Raw genomic sequence first — 7358 nt, 5'->3', positions numbered from 1 at the left:
TCCCATATAGACATGGGTTCAAATGCTGGCAGCTCCACTTCCCATCCAGTTCCCTGCTTGTGGCCTGGGAGAGCAGTGGAGGACCGCCCGAAGCCGAGGAACCCGACACCCACATGGGAGGCCCCAAAGAGACTCCTGGCTTTGGGTCAGCTCAGCGCCGGTCCTTGTGATCATTCAGGAAGTGAACCAACAGATGGAAAATTCTTTCTCTGTCTTACATTCTCCCTATAAATATGCCATTTCTTTTTTTAAAAAATATTTATAATTTTTTATTACAAAGTCAGATATACAGAGAGGAGGAGAGACAGAGAGAAAGATCTGTCCGATGATTCACTCCCCAAGAGGCCACAATGGCTGGAGCTGAGCTGATCTGAAGCCAGGAGCCCGGAGCCTTTCCTGGGTCTCCCACGTGGATACAGGGTCCCAAGGCTTTGGGCTATCCTTGATTGCTCTCCCAGGCCACAAGCAGGGAGCTGGATGGGAAGTGGAGCTGCCAGGATTAGAACCGGCACCCATATGGGATCCTGGCGATTTCAAGGGAAGGACTTTAGCCGCTCGGCCACGCTACTGGGCCCAAAATCTGCCATTTCAATACAAATAAATAAATCTTCTTTAAAAAAAAAAGTTTGGCCATAACTCCATGCTCTCACCCCTTCAATCCTCTTTCTGCCATCTTTCCGTGCCACCACGATGGTCCACATGAATGTCCTGGCCGGGGCCCTGAAGAGCATCAGCAGTGCTGAGAAGCGAGGCAAGTGCCAGGTGCTGATCTCCAAGGTCACTGTCCTTTTGCTCACTGTGCTGCTGAGGAGGCACAGACAGCTACACCGGCAAGTTTGAAATCATTGATGATCACAGAGCTAGGAAAATCGTGAACCCCCTAGGCAGGTTAAACAAGTGTGGGGTGATCAGCCCCAGATCTGATGTGCAGCTGAAAGATCTGGAAAAATGGCAGAATAAGCTGCTCCCATCCTGCCAGCTTAGTTTTGTCATCCTGACAGCCTCAGCTGGCATCATGGACCGTGAAGAAGCAAGACGAAAACACACAGGAGGAAAATCCTGGGATTCTTTTTCTAGAGATGTAACACACAGATATAAATAAAAGCTCACTGAATAGCCAACACATGCGTGACAAAAAGGAGACACAGAAGTCTCTTGGTAAAAATGATGCCATCATATACTTCATGAGCACGTGATGAATTCTACTAGAGAATAGAGATTATTTGGAAGCAACCAAACTGAAATAAAACCATCAAAACATATGGGATACAGCCAAAAAACCAGACAATTAAAAAAAATAAAATGGAATAAAAACCAGGATAGATTGGACTGTTGGAGTTACCTGATAAACTGATCTTTCATTTGTATTTTCTTTCCTTTTTTAAGATTTATTTATTTCCGTTAGAAAGGCCAGATTTTCCATCTGTTGGTTCACTCCACAGGTAGCTTGTGCAATGGCCAGAACTGAGCTGATCTGAAGCCAAGAGCCAGGAGCTTCTTATGGGTCTCCCATGTGGGTGCAGAGTCCCAAGGCTTTGGACTGTCTTCAACTGCTTTCCCAGGCCACAAGCAGGGAGCCGGAAGTGGAGCAGCTGGGATACAAACCAGTGTCCATATGGGATCCTGGCTCATGTAAAGTAAGAATTTAGCACTAGCCTATGGTGCTGGGCCCTTTCACTTGCTTTTTCCAAACTTTTGGAAGTACCCTCGTGTTCCTTGTGCAGTGTAATCATTTCTACTTCAGTCACAATAAGGCAAGGTCATAGACATCCTTGTGAGAAGAACACTTGGCAAGTTTTGAAAAGTGAAGAACAAAATGGCGGCAGAGCCTGTCCGTGCTGATCCCTGTGAGTGCTGACTGCGTGTTTAGCATTCAACATGACAGAGACCACACAGGGCCTTCCACGTGGCGCTTTCTGGCTGCCCAAACTGTTCCCCTCTTCTCCAGCAAGGACTCTGAGGCTGTTCACCACAAGGGATGGTCACCTCCCGCGTTTACAGATCAGTAAGTAAAATTACACTCTCGCAATCCAACATCATAGGCACTGGGAAGACCAGTCTCCTGCTGCATTTATTTGCAGGGATGAATGCCCTTTTTAAAGTTTTCAAACAGTGTATGTAATTTGAGACTATTGGTATAAAACATGGATGCACGTGGGTGGAAATAAGGATATCTATCCAAATCTGGACATATATCTCTCTGTATTTCTTTCATACCTATTTACATATTTAGTTTTTTTTTCTAAAGATTTATTTTTATTATTTTTTCATTGGAAAGGCAGATATACAGAGAGGAGAGACAGAGAGGAAGATCTTCCGTCCGATGATTCACTCCCCAAGTGAGCGCAACGGGTCGATACTACGCCAATCCGAAGCCAGGAGCCTCTTCCGGGTCTCCCACACGGGTGCAGGGTCCCAAAGCCTTGGGCCGTCCTCGACTGCTTTCCCAGGCCACAGGCAGGGAGCTGGAAGGGAAGCGGGGCTGCCGGGATTAGAACCGGCGCCCATATGGGATCCCGGGCATGCAAGGCGAGGACCTTTAACCACTTGCGCCACCGCGCCGGGCCCCATATTTAGTTTTATACTTAAAAAAAAATCGCTCACTTGGAAAAGAATATTAGATAAAATATAGCCGTCTTCAAATGAATGAAAACCAAGAATGCAGAAGAGTTATAATATACTATCTGTGTATTTTATATTTTAAACATTTACATATTCTAAATTAAAAGATTATACATGCAATTTGTATATGTATATTTGACATATGAAATGTACATCTGCATTTCTTATAAGAGCCTGTGTAATGAGCAATCGTGACCTTTTGATCTGGGGAGAACAGAGTGATATTTGGGGCAGAGTCTTGGAAGAGTGGTGGCTGACCAGCTGAGAACAGCACAGGCCAGGGACACAGCCCAGGCCGAGGGGGATAGCAGGTCGGGGACACAGCCCAGGCTGAGGGGGACAGCCCAGGCTGAGGGGGACAGCCGGTCGGGGACACAGCCCAGGCTGAGGGGGACAGCCCAGGCTGAGGGGGACAGGCCAGGTCGGGGACACAGCCCAGGCTGAGGGGGACAGCCGGGCCGGGGACACAGCACAGGCTGAGGGGGACAGGCCAGGCTGGGGATACAGCACAGGCCGGGGACACAGCCCAGGCTGAGGGGGACAGCCCAGGCTGAGGGGACAGCCCAGGCTGAGGGGGACAGCCCAGGCTGAGGGGGACAGCTCGGGCTGGGGGCAGAGTGACTACAATGCTGCTGCTTATTTGCACACATCACTCTCTGCCACCCGGCACTGCCTGCCGCAGCTCACCCTCCTGTTGCTTTTCTGGGTTACTATTCCCCCTGGGCTGGCTGGTCAGCCAAACAGGCACCTCGGTGGTCCCTGAGGGACCGAGGCATGGGCTAATAATGACTGTGGTTTCGCTGGGCAGGGACTCCATGAGGACTAAGCCGACCTACTTCACAATCGTCCTTCGGCTCAGGGCTGTCCGCTAAAAGAGGAGAGCATGGAATCCACAGACTGCAGCGAAGCTGTGCCTGCTCCTGGGGCACCTGCTTTGATCATGATACTTCACCTGCCGGGGACTCAGTGTGTCTCGGCCCAAAACACGGATAATAAGAGCTCTTACCTGCGGAGACATTGAGAGAACTATTTTAAGTTTTAGTTTAATGAGACACAGGAACAGCCCCTAACAACTGTTGCTAACCAGAGCAATAGGAGCGACTGCAGCATAGCAAGCCCGGTAAGGCAGACACACCAAGCCCTGACATTTAGTGGCGCTTTTTTTGTTGTTGTTCCTGAGAGATCAGTGCTGGAAGCAAGTACTTGTGATCTAGCCTCGTGGCTGGACATGCTGGTCACCAACTCTAATTATGGAAATGCTCTCTGATAAAGCGGCCTGCTGGTGTGACTCATGGGGCGGTTCCTTTTCTAGGCCAGGAATGTACCTTGGAGTGGCTTGAAGATACGCATATTCTGGTGAAAAGCAAGCAGTGGTTTAAAAAAAAAAATGTGCATGTGTTTGAAAGGCAAAGAGAATGACCGAAGGTCTTCCAAACACTGGGTTTATCTCCCAAATGCCCGCAACGGTCAAGGCTGAACCAGGTCGAAGCCAAGAGCCTGGAACTCAACTCGGGCCTCCCACGTGGGTAACTGGACTCCAAGGACTGAGCCTTTTGTGCTGCCGCCCAGGGTGCTAATTAGCAGGGAGCTGGATGGCAAGGAGAGGAGCTGGGACTTGAACCAGTCACTCTGATATAGGGTGTACAGGTACTCCCAAGTGGTGTCTCAACTGCTGAACTAAATGTTCACCTCAGTGAGTCTTAATTGGTTATCCCCACGGGGTTCTAGCTCCCAGCCCCCATCACCTGTTTCTGAAACAGCACAAGGTTAAAAAATCTCTCCCTTTCACTTCCCTGCTCCTCTTAATGTTTGCTCTCAATTCGGTTGTCTCATTTTTACATACACACCTCTGTTGAGTCGGTGATCAGCCAATAACCTGAATAAAATATTTTAAAGGTGATTCAGATAACTTCAGTTCTCTCATACACAGGCAGGAACATCCTACTAGATGTCAATACCTGTTACTAGCTTTTTAACTCAAAGTTGATTAAGTTATTATTGGCAGCCCTGGGTGGGAGAGAGCACTATCTTTCAAAGGCGAATATTTTTTCCTCCTTCACATTTCAATTTCTTATCTGGAGTCCCCTTGGCATGCTTTTCAAATTGTCTATGGTATTTGGTACATTTACAGCTCTGTAAGCACATTTCTTCCCAGGGCATGGCAGTTAGAAGGGGCCATGGCTTCAGGAAGTTGTGACTGCTGCACCTCTCCTGGCTGGATGACCTGTGTAACCTGGGAGAGTGTTAGGAACTCTCTCTAGGTCTGAAATGGAGGTGGAAAGCTGTTTGAAGATACAGTAAGCAGCCAACGATGCACCTGCACGTGGCAGAGGCGGATGCTGCTCTTTGCCTAGTGCAGATCCAAAAAAAAAAGTGCAGGAGTAGGAGTAAGTCTTCTGACACTGGGTGTCACCTAGGGGTGACCCAGCTCCTCAACAAGTGGCCAGCCCGAGCTTATCCAAATTCCCAGGGGATCGTAGAGAGAAACCCCGATGCCAAGGTCATTCTCATGGGGCTTAATCCAAGTGCTTGAAGATCAGGACTTTCACTCCCAGTATGCATGCGAAGCCAGCGCATGACACCTGCTCTTGGCAGACCTAGAGACCTAACTGAATGATCTGGAACCCACTCAAAGCTGCCTGCTGCTTCACTCTCTACTGTGTGAGGACACAGCCAGACATCAGCAGGAAGAGGCTCCTCACCAGAACCTAGCAATGCTGCATCTTGCTCTGGGATACCCCAGCCTCCATTGGAATGAAGATTTGCAGTGTCAGCCTCCTAGATGGTGGTTCTTGAGACAGTAAGATCAGAGCTATGCTGGACCTGGAAGTTGGGGCTCCTAGAAAATGCTAGAGAGAATGACCAGTCTCCAGTCTGCTGTTGACCAAATTTCTTTCTATGGCACATTCTTAAGAACAGTCACAGGAGCTCAGAAGTGCTTTTTATTTATTTTTATTTTTTTACAAGATTTATTTTATTTATTTATTTATTTATTTATTTATTTATTTAAAGATTTATTTTTATTATTTTTTTATTGGAAAGGCGGATATACAGAGAGGAGAGACAGAGAGGAAGATCTTCCGTCCGATGATTCACTCCCGAGGTGAGCGCAATGGCCGATGCTATGCCGATCCAAAGCCAGGAGCCTCTTCCAGGTCTCCCACGCGGGTGGGTCCCAAAGCTTTGGGCTGTCCTCGACTGCTTTCCCGGGCCACAGGCAGGGAGCTGGAAGGGAAGTGGAGCTGCCGGGATAGAACCGGTGCCCATATGGGATCCCGGGCGTGCAAGGCGAGGACCTTAACCACTGCGCCACCGCGCCGGGCCGGGCCCCTATTTATTTTATTTTCATAGGAAAGTCAGATATACAGAGAGGAGGACAGAGAGAAAGATCTTCCGTCCAATGATTCACTCCCCAAGTGACCTCAATGGCTGGTGCTATGCCAGTCCAAAGCCAGGATCCAGGAATTTCTTCCAGGTCTCCCACACAGGTGCAGGGTCCCAAGGCTTTGGACCGTCCTCGATTGCTTTCCCAGGCCACAAGCAGGGAGCTGGATGGGAAGTGGAGCTGCCGGGATTAGAACCGGCGCCCATATGGGATCCCAGTGTGTTCAAGGCGAGGATCTTAGCCACTAGGCCATGTCACCGGGCCCCAGAAGTGCTTTTTAAATGTACTTTCATTTTACACTGTACCTGCAACCAAAGCTTGACAAAGGGGACTGCTTAAGGTAGTGCTTTCCAAGGTTAGAATGCCTGAACCAGGAGGGAACAGTCCTGGGAAGGGGAGGCCACATCTGCTTGGAGGAACAGCAGGAAGACACAATCCTTACTGTTGGGAGGCCCTGATTTCTCGCCATTGGGTTGGGGGTTTCTGAGCTCTGTCCCCTCTGCTCCCTGGGCAGAGGGGCTGCTATTTGTCCAGATGCACCTGTGATGTCCCAAAGAGACAGTGTCATGCAGGGCTGCACACTGGAGTGTGGGCCAGGCTTCTCAGAGCAGGGACAGACACTGAATTTGGAGACCGCAAGTGCCTGGATGGCAGCAGGAGGGGTCAAGAAAAGCCAGGGCACTATTTACACAAAGGGTGGCATCTCTGCATCTGCAGAAGCAGAAGGGCAGTGTTCTACCATGGCAGATGTAAGCTCCTGGGAGCCAGGGAGAGCTTGAAGGAGGCAAGAGAAGCAGGTAGGAGTGTGAACTCCAAGCAAAGGCTGTGTGTGGACCAGACCATGATAAGGCTGGGCCTGATACTGGTTCACCTTGGTCTCAGAGATGTGCAGAGGGGCCAGTGTTGTAGTAAAGCGAGCTAAGCCACCACCTGTAAAGCCAGTCCTATCTATCTATCTTGGGTGCTGTCATTCTGATTAAACTCCTGGACTAATGTGCCTAAGAAGGCAGCAGAGGATGACTCAAGGGGGCCCCTACCACCCATCCACGAGAGAGAACCAGATGAAGCTCTTGGGCCCCTGCTTTGGCCTGGACCAACACTAGCTGGACATCACCCTTACTAGCCCCGCTAGCTCACCTTCCAACCCATTTGGGGAGTGAACCAGTGTGGAAGATCTCTCCCCAGGCGCTGTCATCATCCTACCTTTGAAGTAAATAAAACTGTACTAGAAAAAGGAAGAAGGAAGGAAGGAAGGAAGGAAGGAAGGAAGGAAGGAAGGAAGGAAGGAAGGAAGGGAAAGAAAGAAAGAAAGAAAGAAAGAAAGAAAGAAAGAAAGAAAGAAAGAAAGAAA

At 49.3% G+C, this 7358-nt stretch overlaps 1 pseudogene; it reads left to right on the top strand.

Annotated features, from left to right (window-relative positions):
* Window positions 1-690: 690 nt before the first annotated feature.
* On the top strand, window positions 691-1077 carry LOC121162414 (annotated as a pseudogene).
* The last annotated feature ends 6281 nt before the right edge of the window (window positions 1078-7358 follow it).

Source organism: Ochotona curzoniae, unplaced genomic scaffold (assembly GCF_017591425.1).
Source record: "Ochotona curzoniae isolate NIBS_2020 unplaced genomic scaffold, NIBS_Ocur_1.0 contig_523, whole genome shotgun sequence".
Lineage (NCBI taxonomy): Eukaryota > Metazoa > Chordata > Mammalia > Lagomorpha > Ochotonidae > Ochotona > Ochotona curzoniae.
Note: the sequence above shows the minus strand (reverse complement) of the source record. Positions and strands in the feature narration are given on the sequence as shown.